We start from the raw sequence: 18,556 nt of genomic DNA on the forward strand, positions 1-18,556 counted from the left end.
GGAGGAGGAAGAGGAGGAGAAGGAAGAGGAGGAAGAGAAAGAAGAGGAAGAAGAGGAGGAGGAGAGGAGGAGAGGAGGAGGAAGAGAAAGAAGAGGAAGAAGAGGAGGAGGAGGAGGAAGAAAAAGAGGAAAGGAAGAGGAAAGAAGGGGGAGAAAGAGGAGGGGGAGAAGAAAAGGAAAAAAGAAAGAAGGGAAGAAAGAAAGAAAGAAAGAAAGAAAGAAAGAAAGAAAGAAAGAAAGAAAAGGAAGAGAAGGAAGGTAGTGAAGAAGGAAGGAAGAGAAAGAGGAAGGAAGGAAAATTAATTCACCTTCTAAGAAATTGGAAACAGTGATTCCCTAGCCTGAGGGTTCCCAGGTAACAGGTATAAATTCAAAGATTAGTGCTAAAATCAGCTGTTTCTTAACAAAACAAAGCTAGCTAGTTTTAGGGATTCAGGGCCTGTTAGTAAGTTGTTTCTCAATAGGTCTTTGTTAGAGAAGACCTTGGGGTGCTGAAGTGTTTAACTACAAGATGCCCTGCTCCTGTGATTTAAAATTGGGTTCTTTATGGGTTGCTTCATGAAAACCAAACCTATACATCCTATAGTCAGCCTTCAAATTTTCTGCACAAGGGAACAAAGAGGAAAGCTGGCAAACCGCAAACGGTATGCAAGTGTGAGCAAGAGCCCATGTTTCTTCCACAAGCTGCGTATTTTGAATTTTCTAGAGGGTTTGTCAACCACTACAATTCTTTGTAGTATATGTCTCCCTGGGTGCAGTTAAACCCTGATGGCTCACTGTGGGAGACAGTGCAAATAAATCCTCTATGACACATTCCCCTACCTCTCTGTAGGCAGCACTTAGTCCAGCATCATGTGCCTCCCAAGAAAGATGCTGTTGTTCACCAAGTCAAAGCGGGGCAGAAAGCCCAGCCAGGCTCAGTTCTGCCCCATGAGATGAGTGGCAATACTTAGAGACACTTAATTTTGTAAGGGCGGGTGGAGGAGGGGCAGAGATAGAATCAGTCAGTGGAGAACAGGTCGGTAGGCTGTATAGCCCTCAGCCCAGACCTCCATCAGATCCCAAGTTAGGGATTCCAAACTGGGGGAAAACTGAACCACAAGAAGGGGACAGTTCCCAGAGCCTGTTAACACATTTCTTGTGGGCTGGCAGCCTAAATAGCCAGTCGCCTGGACACTGAAATCTATCGTCTCACATTAGAGGGGTCTCTCAGGTGACTGATGGCTCCTCCAGGAGGGGCGCAGCTGGGTGGAAATTTGCCTCGAGCAGAAATCTCTTTTGTCTCCCCCCCAATTTATCATCATCATCATTACTTTTTGACTTTGGTTAGCAGATGTTTCCTCAGTGCTCTGGCGTCCTCTTTAATTTGCACATTTATTAATTTGGCTGGCTGAGAGTGGAGATCCTTACCTTCATGGTCGCTTCTATCGGTAAAGTTGCTGAGCTTTCCTATGGAATGGTCTTGACCTGTCACCCACCACCACACAGCAACTTTGGCCTGTGCCATCTTCTGATGAGGTCACTGATAGCCAAAGTTTGGTTTCTCTGCTATGTTACCTTTCCAACAAATGAAGCTGATGGTCTTTGAATCCATTCCCTTCCACATTCTATGGGGGATTGTTTGGATTCTAACGTGTACCCTCACAACACCCCGTTTACAGCTGTAACAAAGAAGTAACCAATTAATCAGGCACCTATCCTAACAACACTGACCTGCCAGCATTTAAACACTTTAATTAATACCAAAGCACTATACAAGCCTGGAGAGTGGCCCAATGGATCCGAGACAGGCAGGCAACCTCTCCCTTCACTAGCCCTGAAGCAAACACACAGCACCAAGTCCCTTCACAGACCTTTAACAAGAAGAAAAGAGTCTCCAGGGATGATGTGTGCAAGCTGATGCTGCTTACCCTCAGACAGAGGACTGCTCACCCTCAGACAAAGATGGTAACCACTTGGAGAAATTTTGTGAAAAAAATTACCTGTAGGACCTATCCTGTAAAAAGATATTCTTTCTCCCATCTTCTCTCTGCCTGCCCCTGTCTATCTCCCTCTCCCTGTCTCTCTCTCCCCCTTTCTTTCTGCCCCTTTCTCCCCCTCCCTCACACTCCCTCTCCCTCTCCCTCATACTCCCTCTCCTCCTCTTCCCATCTCCTTTCCCTTCCCCTCCCTATGTCCATCTTCACTCTTCCTTTTCTTCTGTTCTCTCCTTTCTTCTCTCACCCTTGAGGCAGTGGCAACGTTCAGCCTCTTGATATTCACACCAGCAGCCCACTTGTTTTTCTTTCTTATACACAGGAATACCAATCACTGGTACTGTGTCTGCCTGTGAGCCTGGACAAGTCCTCCCTCATCAGCAGGGCCACTGGGAAGACCTCTGCATCCTCATATCCTGTGCCTGCTGTCTGTCACCTAGCTTAAGCAGGATTTTCTCCGCTGCTTCTAGCCACAGTTCCGAAACACATCCTTTAAGCAAAGTCTTTCTTACAAACTTAGTCCTATGCCCAAATATTCCACCAGGGCAGCTGTCTGGCAGGGTTAGGTTGCTCTTGCAGTTGTTACCCAGAGCTCTGGCTCATTTTCTGTGCCGTGTGCCCCTTCCCATCCAAATCCTTAATGTCTTTATTCTGTCTCTCCCTCAAGCTTTCCTCAAATCTGTGCTCTTTGTGAATTCACTAGAAAGTGACTCCTGCTTATCTCGATTTCCACATGCAGCTCTCAAGTGCTGAGGCGCCCGCCCATGGAGGATTGCCTGGTCCTCTGGAGCACTTCTCCCCTGGTCCTCCCCTGGCTGAGCCCTGCCTCTCTATTTATCCATCTTCCCCAGGGCTTGCATCTGCTGGCTTCCTGCTCTGCCCCCAGCCCTTGGCTCCTCTTTTTCATATCCTGCCCCTTTCAAGTTTCTGTTCCCTCTCCTTTGAAGGATACTGATACTTCCCTTAACAATTTTCATGTTGAAAATATGAAACGTAATACATTTCCTCATTTCCCTCCTCCTTGTTGCTTCTGTTCTGTGTTTATTTTAAAAACTTTATCTATATGTTCTCTCTCTCTCTCTCTCTCTCTCTCTCTCTCTGTCTCTCTGTCTGTCTCTCTGTCTCTGTCTCTGTCTCTGTCTCTGTCTCTCTCTCTCTCTCTCTCTCTCTCTCAGACACACACACACACACACTTGCCACAAACTTTAAATCAGAGAGACTGACATCCTGTACTGGCTAGTTTTGTGTCAACTTGACACAGACTGGAGTTATCACAGAAGGGAGCTTCAGTTGGGGAAGTGCCTCCACGAGGTCCAGCTGTGGGGCATTTTCTCAATTAGTGATCAAGGGGGTAGGGCCCCTTGTGGGTGGTGCCATCCCTGGGCTGGAGGTCTTGTGTTCTATAAGAGAGCAGGCTGAGCAAGCCAGGAGAAGCAAGCCAGTAAAGAACATCCCTCCATGGCCTCCGCATCAGCTCCTGCTTCCTGACCTGCTTGAGTTCCAGTCCTGACTTCCTTTGGTGATGAACAGCCATGTGGAAGTAAGCCAAATAAACCCTTTCCTCCCCAACTTGCTTCTTGGTCATGATGTTGTGCAGGAATAGAAACCCTGACTAAGACACATCCCTTACTTTATAATTTCTGCTCATTTTGCTGCAGAGAGTGGACAATCCCAGAGGCAGCCAGGACACAGAGCCATTGGGCAGTAGCCAAATGTAATTTCATTCAGCAGGGCCACTGGGAAGACCTCTGTATATGTATGTGTGCATATGCATACGTATATGTGTATGTGTTTGTGTATGTGTATGTATACGTACTTGTTGATACTAAGAAATAACTTTCTAGCCAAACCTCTGTTTTTTTCTTTCAGTTTTCTCCTTGAATTCCTCCCAATTCATCTTTGGCTTCTCTGGTCTTAAGAACATTACTACATTGTGTAGACAGTGATCAAGATTTACTTTGTTACTCTGTTCCCTCCCATCGTAGAGACTTGGAAAGCCCAGCTTTACGAACCCAGTGAAGAGCTGCAGGCCATCTGCTGGCAGGTTTCTTTCTTGTTTGAGAGATGACAGTTTTGATCAGTTGACAGTGTAAGGTTCAACACACTGTGCAGAGCAATTAGCTTCACCCAGAGCCCACTAACTTAAGTGCTAATTTCATCCGAGAGAAGCATTTACCCATAAATGCCCAAACATCTGGGAAGCCCACCTAGCCATGGTGACAGATTAGCCTTGGTTACAGACACTCTCAGGCTGTGTTCTATGGAGCACTAACCAGACTTATGAATTCTTCCTTAATTTTCACTCTCATTACTACAGGGGAAATAATAGTGATAATAAGAGAGTCCCTGTTTGTTTAATATCTCATGATTCCAGTTACCTGAAACCAACCATAGCTTAAAAATATTGAATAGAAAGTTCCAGAAATAAACAAATCCGAAATCTTAAATTGAATTTAACAGTTGTCCTGTTCCTCAATACGTTTGTTATATAATCCTTAATTAACTTGATAATGGCCAATATATGCAAGACTAAATGATTCATAAGAGGAATTGGGCATATTACCTGGAAAGACAGATGAATCCTGGGGCATATAGGAAAATCATTGCAAGCTATATAGCTAAAGTATTCATTGGAGCTAGCTGTATATGTAGCTGGAAATAGCTGTATATGAGGGATTTATATTTGTATATAAGGGATTTAACTGCTGCATCTATTGAAAATTTCACAGCCACTATCTCCTTATAAGACAGTGTCATCAAAATTACTTAAAAATATGCTACTAGTAAAAAAGAATATATTAATTTAGGAATCATATTCCTCTCTATCCTTATATTTTTCTGCAAAAATAAAGATTCACATACCACCTAAGTCTCTTCAGCCCTTAGACAAGACACCTCTGAAATGTAATCTTTCTGTCTGTGACCTTAACCTTCATTCATAGCTGGTCTATTTCAGACATAGCACTTCTAAGCCATCATTCCAAGACACAGATTATTAAAGCAACTGCTTATTGTTTTATCTAAAATTACAATAGATGTTACAAGATATGTTTTTAAGTTATTAGATTTATGAGAGTGCAGAAAAATATTAGTTTAATTAATTCATTTCTATAAGTACCCATAGTTTCAAATGACTACATTGAGTCCAGGACAAAACACTTTCCCAAGTAGATTTTGATTGATAAAAAGGGACCAAGAGATTATGCAGTAGAATACAAAACCCAGTTCAGGAACTGTGGGGCTCACATGCCAGAGATCATATCACTTACAAAACCTAAATCTTAATGCCTGGAACTCATTATGAATCTCCCAGGCACCACCAATGTACAGAAGGTCCACGTTTATGGACAGACTACATACTATGTCCAGACTCAGTGAAAACCCTATTAGGGGACTCTATAACCATGTATCTGTGGTTGAAAAAAAAGGCAAAATATTGATTTTGTGGAAAAATATTTCTGTCTCCCTCCCATAAGTAGAAATGACTATAACTACCCTCTGCATTCACAGGCCAGCACTTCTGAGACACCTCCCCTTCATGGAAATCCATGTATGTTCAAGTCCCTTCCATAAGATAGCAAAGCTTTGGCATGGACCGAACCCGTAGACTTTAATATATTTTAAATCTTCTCTAGATGACTTATAATAATGAATACAAATGTAAGTGCTATGTAAGTAATTAAGTAGTTTTACTGGCATTACTGGGGGAATAATGGCAGAAATAACGCCTGTACCTGCTCACTATAAAAGCATCCACTGTAAGTCCAATTATATAGTGTGTCTCAGCAGTGGCCTGAATTGTTGATGGTGTTGTTTTATTTCCCACCCAAGTTTAAATACATGCAATGAAATCTTAATACCCAGGGTGACTTTGGAAGGACATCAGATAATGAGGGTGTGGCCTTGTGAATGGGATTAGTATCCTTAATAAAAAAAAGGTCAGAAGTTGATAGCTAGCCTTCTCCACAAGGCAAGGATACCACAAACATGTAATTATCAGTCGTATTTCGCACCATTATAACAATATGCCTGATTAAATGTTAAAGAAAGGGATCGTTTATTTTAGCGCACATTTGCAAAGGTCTTAGTCTTTGGCTCTGTTTATTCTAGTTCTGTGGTGGAAAGGACATCATGATGTCAAGAGCATATGGAAGAAGCCCAGTCGCCCCATAGCACACAGGAAACAGTAATAAAGTGCAGGCAGGTACCAGGGCATGATGCTGTCTCCAAGGATGTGACTGTAGACCTGCTTCTTCTGAGTCTGCCCACCTCCTCCTTCCCATCAACTCCTAGTAAAGCTGTTATATTATGAATCCACCAGTAGATTCATCCTTTGATCAAGTTAAATCCCTCAGGATCTTACACTTCCCTGAAAGCCATAGGCTGGTCCCGAATACATGTCACAGTCAACTGTTGATTGGTTAGAAATCAAATTCTCTTATTAATTGGCCAGCCTATAATTTGTAAGAAAGAAATTTCTGTTATTGGAACCATCTAGTAACCAAGATCACAAGGAAGTCAGGTGTATTAGTTGTTGTTTTGTTTTTTTTTTTTCTTACGTGTGAGCAGCATTACACTGGTGTAGCATTTGACTTTGTGTCATTCCTGTTTTTATCTATAAAATACATACAACATTGTCTTCCTGTCTTTGGTGGTTGTGGCAAAAGTTGTAGGTGATAGCATGTCCTGGCTGGCCTAATGAGTAATGTTTCAGAGGCCTGCTTTCATGTCAGAGGTTTCCCAGCCTCTGTGAAGTGCCATCCCTAACTAATATTCAAAGCACTTAGCTCCAGCCTGAAGCTCAATGAGGACGCAATGAAATGTCCTGGATTGATAGATCTAGAATATGCATTGTGTGCCATGTGGGCATCAGAGTTGTAACATCTTTTCCTTTTTACAAAATCATGATTTTTTTCTTTTATTTGAATGATAACAATATAATATGGGCACTAATTCTGACCTTTTTAGTCCCTAACAACTGTTCAAAGGGGCTTTATAGTTACTAACTTTAGAGGACCTTAGATACCTCCCAGTGATCCGTGTATTTACAGGTTGGTCCTTGCCTTGGTACTAACTAGTGTCAGAGAGTTGAACCATCAAAAAGCAGAGCCTACGGGGAGGTCTTAGATAAATTGACCTTAAAGATAATAATAGAGGGGCTGGTGAGATGACTCAATGGGTAAGAGCACTGATTGCTCTTCCAAAGGTCTTGAGTTCAAATCCCAGCAACCACATGGTGGCTCACAACTACCCATAATGAGATCTGACGCCCTCTTCTGGTGTGTCTGAAGTCAACTACAGCATACTTATGTATAATAATAAATAAATAATTACTCTTTTCTACTCCCAGGATGCCAGGAGGCAAGCAGCTCCCTTCACCTCATATTCCACTACAATGTGCAACCTCAATACATGTCCAAAAGCAGCAGGACCAGTAAACCATGAGCTGTAATCTCCAAAACCACGAGTCCAAGTTAAAATTTCTTCCTTTTTTAACTAGATTGTTTTATGCATTTTGTTACAGTAATGGAGTGTTAACGAACCCTACAAGGTTATAGCTCAGCCTAAAGGCTTGAGCTATGTGCCTCAGTTTCTTCTTCCATTAAGCTGGGACAAGGGTGCAGAGTTGTATGGAGACTTGGAAGAGTTAATGTATTAATGTTAACACCGTGAATCTTGCCCCATTACTTAAAATGTTTATTAAGCTATATCTCGTAATGCCATCTATAATGGCAGAACCAGAGACACTGAGGCAGGAGGACTGCAAATTTAAGAGTAACCTGGTCTGTAGACAGTCTGCCTTAAAGAAAACCAGAACGCAAGGAAAGATATTTTTAACTAGTTCAGGATGGTGGATTCAGGTAAAGCAGAGTAGTGGGGAGACGGGGGTAGAAGAAGGTAAGGAGGGTGGAGGAAAAAAGGGGGAGGGAAAGATGAGAAAGAAAAGAGTGAGAGGAAAGAGAAAGAAAAGAGGGAGAGAGATGTGGGGGAAGAAAGGGAGGGGAAGAAGAGAAGAGAGAGGAGACCAAGGGGACCTTCTTTGGCTTCTCTGGTCCAGGACTCAGCTATGCCCAAGATTAGTGGGTTCAGGATAGATGGCTTGACTGGCTGGAAAATGATTAACTTTCCCTTTAATAATCAACATATTTTACCTAAGGGAGGTTTCAAAACATCTTACCTCTGTGTAAGGCTGATCATTTTTCTAATAACTACCTGTGTGCCTTTTTTTCAATCACACCTAGAGAAGACACAAGCTTCTAAGATAATAGGAATGGCTCGATTCTCCTCTCATTAATATAATGATTCTATAACACAGTGACAGATAAAAGAACATTCTCTTATTCCACTCAAGGCTGGTTTTCCATAAAAATGGACCATAACTCAGAGTCTGTAATGTCTATGGAAAGGTTAGACTCGTTACCATCCAAATAGGCTGAGCTAATAAAAATTATATTTGTTACAATCCAAATAGATTAACCGGCCTTAAGGGCTTAACAATGTATTACACTTTTCAATTTTCTTATAATTAAATTAACATAAAATCGTCCTCACAAATAAATGACTGTTTCAGAAAGAGTTAAGCTCTGCTTAGCAAAAATAGCCACGCTATTTACATACTCAGCTTCTCAGGTAGACCTGCCAAGTGGAAAGAGGCTCTCTTTCTGTAGAAAGGACTCTCCCTAAAAATCAGCATGCTTCTCCTGATCTATATGCTGGTATCATCAGCCCTGGCTCCTGACATAGGCACCCTAGCAATCTGCATGAAAAGCAACCCGGCTCCCCTCCCCACTCTCCTCTGGCATTCCGGCCATCAGGCCACCATAAAGTAGGAGAAGCCTCAATTGACACATCTGTAAAGTAGGAAGCTAATGTAGGAAAAACAGTCCTGGAGCACTTCCTGACATCACTGCAGCTCCTAGATATATACCTGCTGCCCCTTCCACAACTCATTCTTCCTTGTTTTTCCTGGACCCCAGGCTCTGAGTATTTATGTATACCTTCCAGCTATAGATCCTAACAGAGTATTGCTTGTTTATTGGAATGTATTAGTCAAATCTTCAATGCCTTTCGCTGTCTCTGATGGGATCTCAATGATGGCTTGGGGCTTAGCTGAAGTCTCACACAAAAGAGGAGTTGAATCCCTTAAATGTTACCATCCTCATGAAGTCAATTAATTTACCATTAGCTCCCCGCCGCTTCCTGGACATGTGTTAAAGAAACAGTGTACATAGACACTTCATTTAAGATAATCCAAAGCATAGGCTTTCTAATTCTAAAAGTGAAGGGAGAAAATTCATAAAACAGGAGCTTGCAGGTACGCTCCAATGCCTAACAAAGGGCTGGAGTGATGACAGATAAAGCCTCCTGCCTGTCACCCTCACCCAGCCAGGAGAGAGCCCAATGTAGATGGCCCAGTTAACCAGTCGGGCAGCTGGGAGGGTGGGACATTACAGATGAAAATAGAGAGACAAGAAAGAGGAGCAAGAGTTTTTAGCTATTTCTAATTGAAACCAACCTCCCAAAACAAAACACCTTTAACAAAATGTCTGCCCCACTACATAGTAAGGTAAGAGGCTAGGCTAGCCCAAGAAGGAGTACAGCAGAAGATCTTGTTCAGGCCTGTAGATTAAGCTGTGCTCCACTGCCAGCCTCACTCTGAGCCCTGAGCCCTGAGTTGGTCTTCAGGTGCTCTGAGATCAGCCACTGCATTGTGGTGAGCTTGAACCTGGGATAAATCTGCACAGAATATAAAGCACATAGGCACATCATACACAAACCCACACATACATACTTCACAGGGCACACAACCTCCCCACACCTCATGTGGCACACACAAAAACCCCACACATATGATATACACAACCCCACATACACACCTCACATCACACACATACACACACACACACAGAGAATACACAAATGTATATACGCCCTTCATATAGCACACACATAAACCCACACAAGCTGCCTACATGAAACACACACAACCAAACCACACATCTCACATGACACACACAAACACTTCACAGGATAGACACACACACATGCACACACACATAGACACACACCTCACATGATACACACACATACATCACATGAAATACATACCTGATATAACACAAAACATACAATGTCCCACATCTCACATGACACACAGAAACACTTCACAGGATACACACACACACACACACACACATGCACACGCATGCATACACATGCACATACACCTCACTTGATACACACACATATATCACATGATACACATATGTGATATAACATACATACAATGTTCCACAGCTCACATGACACACAGTCATACCCCACATACATACAACCTTTTTCCTATACTTCAAACTACTCACAAAATACAACCTTACATACCTTTCTTACATGACACACACAAATCTAGCACAAGCACACATATTTCACACATGCCCACGCATGCACACGCATGCACACACACACACACACACACACACTCCTAGCCCATGCACACAAAAACCTGCACACTTCTCAACATACACACAACCCCACACCCCTCAGATGACACATATATGGCTATGCTGGGCGCTGTATTTCAAAGAATCTGGCAGAGAAAGTCCCCAACACAGAGACAGATGTGCCAGTCATCCTGACTTGATCAATATATCATGGGTTGAAATGCCATATTGTGCTTCATAAATTGTGTCAATTCAAAATCTAAAAAGGTGTAAAGATGACTAGGAAATACAAGCCTGGGACGAATAGAAAAAAGGCTGAAGAGGAGCCACTAGTTGTAGTCCCCAAGGAAAGCAGAAGTTACTTCCTTCATATCAACACCCTTAGCACACTGGGTCGTGGGGACTGAGCAGACCCAGGACACTCCCTTGGTGCTGCTCCCCAGTAAAGTTACCAGTGGTCTCGACCTCTCCAGGCACTGTTCCAACCCTGGCTTTGTGCACTTTCCTGTGTGGTCCTTTCACCCAGACAGGGCTGCCCCACAAATGCCTGACCCGGAATGTGTCAGTCCAGCCCACTGATCAAAAGCTAGGAGGTTCAGGTTTCGTAGGCACTTGCTTTTTTACTGTTCTCTCTGTTCGGAGCCTATTATAACTTAGGCACTAACCCTCAGTTCTTCTGGACACCAAGCTCCGTTGGGAACCGGGCACTAAACTCTTAGTGTCCACAGAGCTAGTACCAGTACGTCCACCCTGTCCTGTTTTAAATGCACAGTGTTCCTCTAGGGACGTTTCCAAACCCACTCGAAACCTGCAAATGGGCCACATGCAGAGCAAACAGCATCTCAGGCGCCGTGGGAAGGAATCCTAGGCCTACATGTTAAGAAAGGCTCGGAACCTTCTATTTCAGATCCAAAGCAAGATGAAATTCCTCCCCCACGCACCTGTGACATTTGTTCTGTGAAGACTCGGTACAAATCGATTGTCAGAGTTAAAAAGGACCCTTGAGACGCTCTAGCTGGGGATTATTAAGTGGGGGTGCACATCAAAATCACCTGAGGAGGTTTTTCAACATGGACAAGAGACTCTGATTCACAAATTCAGGTTGAATTATAAAGGCATTAAAAAGCTGCCAGTCGGTGCTGCTTTTTGCATTTGCTATTTGAGGCGAGGGGGGGATTTTTTTTTTTCAATTTTCAAAGTAAAAGAGTATCAATCACTTATGCATGACTGTTGGTCCTTGCACCTTGACCTTGGCATGTGAACTTCTCTGCACCCTCACAATGTTCGATTAAGCCAAGGACCTAGAGAGTGTAGGATGGTGGGTGATCACAGGAACACAGGGAGCCATGGAATGGACTCCTTTGATCCCCTCCCTCTCTTTTCATTCCGCCCTGGACACTTCCTCTCCTGCAGCTTCAAGTGTGCATTCATGTCCTGTTCTGCTTCATCTGCCTTTCTCATCTAGGACATCTCTCCTCTTCTCCACTCTCTTTGGTCCCGCTTCCCTCTTACCTATCCCATTCCCCTGCTCAAATCTTCCTGCAAAAATAAAAAAATAAAAATGACTTTAACAGATGTACAACACTTGGTGTTTTGTGACATGAAACAAGGATCCAATCCAGGAAGCACACAAAGGCAGATTCTGGGGGCCTCCATTTCACAAACAAGAATAGCTCGGGGATTCTCAAACTTCTGCCAGAGAGAGAAGGGGGAGGGGAGAGTGGGAGGGAAAGAGAGAGAATGAATTCAGAGGAGGGGGAGTTGGACTGCTTCTAGAAATGTAGATTTCCAGGCCTCTGATTGACAGAACTGCATTCAGTAAGTACAAGATGCCATCCAGTTTCTTACAGACACAGAACAAAGTGATGAGCACCCGGTACTCCATAGAATGTTCCAGTGAAGGAGACCAATGTACCCATGAAATCTGCGTTTGCATTCTTCCTTCTGATCCAATAGGTCACACTCAGCTACCAGCTCTACTTCCTGTCTCTTGTCTTTGGCTAAATGAGGGTCACCATCATGACCACCTTTTGAGATGGTGACACTATAGACCATACAAGGAGACCTGTCTGTAGCCAGGCAGATACAGAACTATGGATTCTTCATGCATTTGCAAAAGCCAAATCACTGCTTCTGATGAGCATGGTTTTAAAAGAAAATAAAACTCTGTGGAAATGAGTTTTTGCCTTCCCACCAACATTTTCTGTGGAACGCTGCACTAGAGATTTGGGGAACTTTGACAAACAATTCTAATCCCAAAACACTATAGTACCTGAAATGTAAAATCTGAAAGTTGTTGAGAGACCTGATACAATGTTACAGTAGGAACAGTGACATCATTTAAAAAAAATTCTTCATGGGCAAAACTATCAAAAGTATTATAGGAATTACCATTAGGCTGCACTTATAAATATCATTTAAATTTGGCTCATACCTACCAAATATCTCATTATGCATACATAAATAGTTGAGTATTCAAAAATCATGCCAACAAATGCAAACTGAAAACACTTCCAGTAGTTCCCAGGGAAAATACCCAAGGTGGAATTTCCCTGAAGCCTCTCCCACCTTTGATATCACTTTAATGTAATGTTGGCGAGAGTCATCTCTGTTAAAGAGGACAGATACATTTAAACTTTGCTTTTCAGGCTTGTTTTCATGTGAGAACCAAGAGGACCTAAGTTCAAATCCCCAGCATCCTCATAAATGTGAAGCCTGCCCTCGCCTCTAACCCCAGTACTTGGAGTTGGGGAGTAGGAGTTGAGATAGCCAGGGCACAGGAGCTCACCCGTTAGGAGGTTATCAGAAATGGTGAGAGCCAGATTCAAGGATAGACTCTTAAACTCAAGATGAAAAGCAACAGGGCATGGCTCCCAATGTTCTCCTCTGCCCTCCTCACCTGGGTGCATTAGGTATGTGTACCTGCACAATAAGTGTGCACTCACAACACACATGCACAAATGTACACACACACCCAGTGTACTCTGCACTCTCTGGGCAGGGAAGGTATCCTTATATGCCTGAGCCCCAGTTCTTCTTCCAAAGCATAACAGGCTCTGTGGAAACAAGCCCTACACGTGGTTTCCTAGGGAAAAGTTTTAGGAAAGCCATAAAATATGGATACAGTACTAGATGCATAAGGTTGGTGTTAGTTGAAAAGCAGCATATTCTTGGACAGATCACGCCAAATCAGCACAGTTCTCAGAGGAAAGGTCTTTATTGACAGAGAGAAAGAAGCTGAAGTGAGAGAGAACAAGCTATGGATCGGTCTGACTTTTATTGGGAACATGACGTAGGTCACACAGGTGATGACATGCAGGTGATGCAAGTAAGGCATGCGGGGGGGGGGTCAGCAGGGGAGGGAGCACGGTTGCCATGGCAACAGATGTGTCTTGGGATGGTGTCATTGCTGGATTCAGAAACTGGCTGTAAACACCTTCTGGCTGTCCACAGACGGTTCTGATACTAATAGTTGGTTTTAGTCACATCTCCCCACCAGCTACAACAGTTAGTTACACATGGGGACTGCATTGACGGATAGAGAAGATTCCAGCTACCTCAGGAGCATTAAAGAGACTACTAAGATTTCTGAAATATGCAACTTCAATGTTCAGGTCATTGTCTACTAAGTAGTGTGTAGCCCATAGCAACTATGGGGTTATATATAAAATGAGTAACTGCATACTTACATTTTTTCATTCTATTACATCTTTTTAAATCACAGGTCTTTGGGAATTGTTGGGGATTATTACAATTTCTGATTTATATCAGTTTTTGTCCACCATCCCTGAATCTATTAGCAATTTATTGAAATCTGAGGCATTATATTGGTTTCCTAGGGCCAACACAGCAAATTATCACCGTGCTCAAATCAGCAGCACCTTACTCTCTGATAGGTGTAGAGTCTGGAATCTAATGGGTGACAAAGTCCTATTCCCTCTGGGGCCTGAGGCACAGCCTTATCTGGTTTCTTTAGCTTCCAGTGTTCCGAACAAAGCATAGTGTTCCTTAGCCATCAAGTGTATTACCCTAGTCTCTGTCCTAGTCTCCTGCTTAGTCATATCCACATTTCCCTATTCTTATAAGAATATTAGCCCTGTTGGATCAGGGACTACCCTCATCTTAATTTGATTACATCTGCAATGACTCTCCCCACTTCCAAAGATTGCACCCATAGATTCTGAATGGGACCCTCCAGTGCATGTAGTTACTTGTCCTGAGAGCTGAAAGGGTTATAATTCACATCTGCTGGGTTTCAAGAAGGAAAACCAATTTGCTTTCCTAAAACCTTGATGCAAGCTGTGGGGCAGAGGATGGCATTAGGATGAAGGACACTGAGTCCTTATTCCGTATCTTTGCCCATTTTCCATAGATGGAGGATCCAGAGCTGTTTCTGAACCAATCTTTCTGTCCCCATCCCACAAAAGCTTCTCATGTCTTGGAGCTGTGACTCTCAAGGAAGAGGAAGAGAGACGTGTTCAGATCTCTGCTTTCTGCTCTCTAGCAACCACCTCAAAATTCGAGAGCTAAAAGGTTTCCTAGCTCCTGCTGCTATAAGAATATACCACAGGTTGCAGAGATTAAATGTCAAAATTGTATTTTCCCACAGTTCAGAAGGTCTTGCTGTGTCCAGTCTCTCTTCTCAGCCTCCTACAGGCACCAGTCCTACAGTATTACAGTTCTACTCTCTTTGCTTCATTTCACCTGAATTTTCTCCCAACAGTCACACAATATTTCCAACATAGCAAGATGTTAGGGACAATGCCGACCTTAGCAGAAGGGTACTTGTAAGTCAGTGCATGATGGGACAATTCTGCAAGGTGAGGAGACTTGAGGAAGATCCCTGATCTGGGAAAGGGCTCTGTTCTGAATGCTTCTTTACTCTTCTAGAAGCTTGAGTTAACAGTCTTTCACTTTTCACCTCCCCTCTCTCAGAACACAGGCAGTGAACAAGCATTTAAGGATCAAACCGAGAGTTTTTACACTTTTTAAATTTGTTACACTTACTTAGTTATGGCAAATTTTTTTCCTGTCCAATTACATTAAAATATTAGGGCAGCAGGAGGCCTGTGATTGAACAGGGAAAAGGGAGGCAGAGCTAAGAGATGCAGAGATGGGGAGAGAGAGAGAGAGAGAGAGAGAGAGAGAGAGAGAAACAAGAAGGAGGGTGACAGACAGGATGATCCAGATTCAGCTTGGCTTTAAATAGCTACAGGTAGATATCAATATCATTAAAGGATTGTATAAATGGGCTAACTTGTCTGATCTAGGTGGGCAGCTTGTATCACAGATAGATATGATATAGGGCTAAAATAATTGGGGAAACTTCTCTAATCTAGGTGGACAGCTTGTATCATTATCAATTGGCCCTGAAATTATTATGTGGGCATCCTGTGAATTGAGAATTTATTGATATGTAAATCTGACTGATTAATTATAAGCTTCTAGAGTTTTGTTTCTACTGCTTTGCTGGGTGTTGTGGCGGCTGACCAAGGAGTGGGTAGTCATTGCCTGGGGCTGCTGTGGCAACGACCCACCAAGGGAACTTGAGAGCTCCAGGGCCAGAGTCTCCCAAGAAGAAAACACCCCTCCAGAGCCATAAGGCCCACTAGTGCTCAGCATAGCACTGGAACGTACTGTTCTTTTTAATACTTCCCACAACACTTAGTTGCTGCTGTTGCTGCTGGTAGTGATGGTGGTATTTGTTTGTAAGTGTGTGTGTATGTGTATGTGTGTGTCTTCCTTGAGACAGAAACATAGAAGAAGTGTAGAGTCCTCTGCAACCTGAAAATATACATTATAAAGAATAGACATGCATATAAGCACAATTATATTAATATTTAAAAGAAAGATCTTCTTTAGCCTTTAGCATTTATACTATATTAATTCATTTAATATTTGTAATACTTTAATGGGTAGGTCTCTTCATTAGTGTCATTTTGCAGATAAAGTAAAAGACAGAGATTTGTACTAATTTACTCAAGGTTAATTAACACAGAAGCGAATGGGGAGATGCCACATCTCAACACTGCTCTGAGCTTCATGCTGAAGCACTGCCGATCCATACCACATACTCTTCAGTTTCAAGCTGCAAATCTGTTAAATACAGACTAGCAAGGCTGAATCATTTTCTTAATTAAGGTGTCTTCTTCCAGATGACCTCAGGTTATGTGTCAAATTGACAGAAAATTAAGTAGCCTAGTAGTAGAATCTATGTAAGTTGTTGTTTTGTGTTGCATTCTATCACAGTCTTTTCTAGTTTGCATGTGTGTCTCTGTGCAGCCCACGAATCACATGTACAACAGATATGCTATTCACATTTACTTATTGCATGCATATAAATACTTTCAGCAATGTTTGTGTGTGCATTTTGTGTTAAGCATATTTTTTGCCCCCAGCTGCTGATCTGAATTATACACACACATATATATTACCTGTGGAGACACAGGTAATATATATTGTATGATATATATACATATATATATATATGTATATATATATACACACATATACGCAGATCTTAGAAACTAGAAAGTGTCTTCCCAAAAATAAAATAATCGAAACCCCACTGTCTTAGTCAGGGTTTCTATTCCTGCACAAACATCATGACCAAGAATTAAGTTGGGGAGGAAAGGGTTTATTCAGCTTACTTCCACATTGCTGTTGATCACCAGAGGAAGTCAGGATTGGAACTCAAGCCGTTCAGGAAGCAGGAGATGACGTGGAGGCCATGGAGGGATGTTCCTTCCTGGTTTGCTTCCCCAAGCTTGCTCAGCCTGCTCTCTTATAGAGCCCAAGACTTCCAGCCCAGGGATGGCACCACCCACAAGGGGCCCTAACCCCCTTGATCACTAATTGAGAAAATGCCTCACAGCTGGATCTCATGGAGGCACTTCCCCAACTGAAGCTCCCTCTCTGTAATAACTCCAGCCTGTGTCAAGTTGACACACAAAGCCAACCAGTACACCCACACTACCCCTCGTTTCTGCCTCCTGGTTGCTGTGTAGATGCTCTCCAGCTCAGGAGTTACCAGGAATTCTGCCCTGAACTCAGTAAAGGGTACAGAAAGGAGCCAAAGAGAATCTAAGCAGCACGTCTCCACAGGGCACCCCATGATTTCTCAGCTGAAGCACTGAAAGGGGTTCAGTCTGGGGCTATGGGCCTAAAGACTCTCGGGTCACATGATGGCAAAGATCAGACATGCTGTGGTTTCTCATAAGTCTGTCTCTTTATGTAGAGACATCACCACATTTTCTCCAACATCATGGACAAAACAAAACAAAAACAAACACAAACAGACAAAGCAAAAACAATACAAAACAGGGAATGAGCTAAAGTCTACTCAGAAGAATGTGCCCAGAAGAGTAAGATGTAAGAATATGTCTAAAAGCAATAGTTAAAGCATTCCCTCATTTGCACATTATGTTCAGTTTTGAACACTCCATGGAAACAGTGAACATCCAGTTGGATCACAACACCATTACTGAAACTCTGTATCTTATTTAGAAGAGGAATGTTGTATGAATACTGGAAAGAAAGGTCAGCACACTGCCATAGAATTTAAAAGGTCTGGAAGTGAACTGTTAAAAAGACCTCTGCAGAGATGGTGCATAGGTTCAAAGCTCTGCTCTTCTTACAGAGGACTGGGGTTCAAATCCCAGCACCTACATGGCATTTTACAACCATTTACCCCCAATCCCCAGAGCTCTGACACTGTCTTCTGGCTCCCAATGTCTCTAGGTATACACACAGTACACATGCCACATAAACACCCATACACCTCACAATGTTGCAGGTGTAGACTCCTGATCTCCATTTTCCTTCTGACTGGGGAATTTTTCGTTTTGTTGGAGACTCAGTTGTGGCATGTGATTTTTTTTTTTCTGGAAACTGTCTTATGAGAGGATGTATTGCTGGAGCAAACACTTGAAATGATATGATGTTTTGCTGAGAACAGACACTTGAGAAGGCATGTGACATTCTGAAAGAGTTTAAATATAACCCAACAGAAGTGGACAACACTCTTACATTGGTTTGCTTTGATTGTTTTTCTGCTGATTATCACTTGCCATTACTTTGTAGAGAGAAATGTCCCAAAGAACTTCTGGTGGTATTCCTGCTGCTTCTTGCAGCCTGTTT

This window comes from Mastomys coucha, unplaced genomic scaffold (assembly GCF_008632895.1).
Source record: "Mastomys coucha isolate ucsf_1 unplaced genomic scaffold, UCSF_Mcou_1 pScaffold14, whole genome shotgun sequence".
Classification (NCBI taxonomy): Eukaryota; Metazoa; Chordata; class Mammalia; order Rodentia; family Muridae; genus Mastomys; species Mastomys coucha.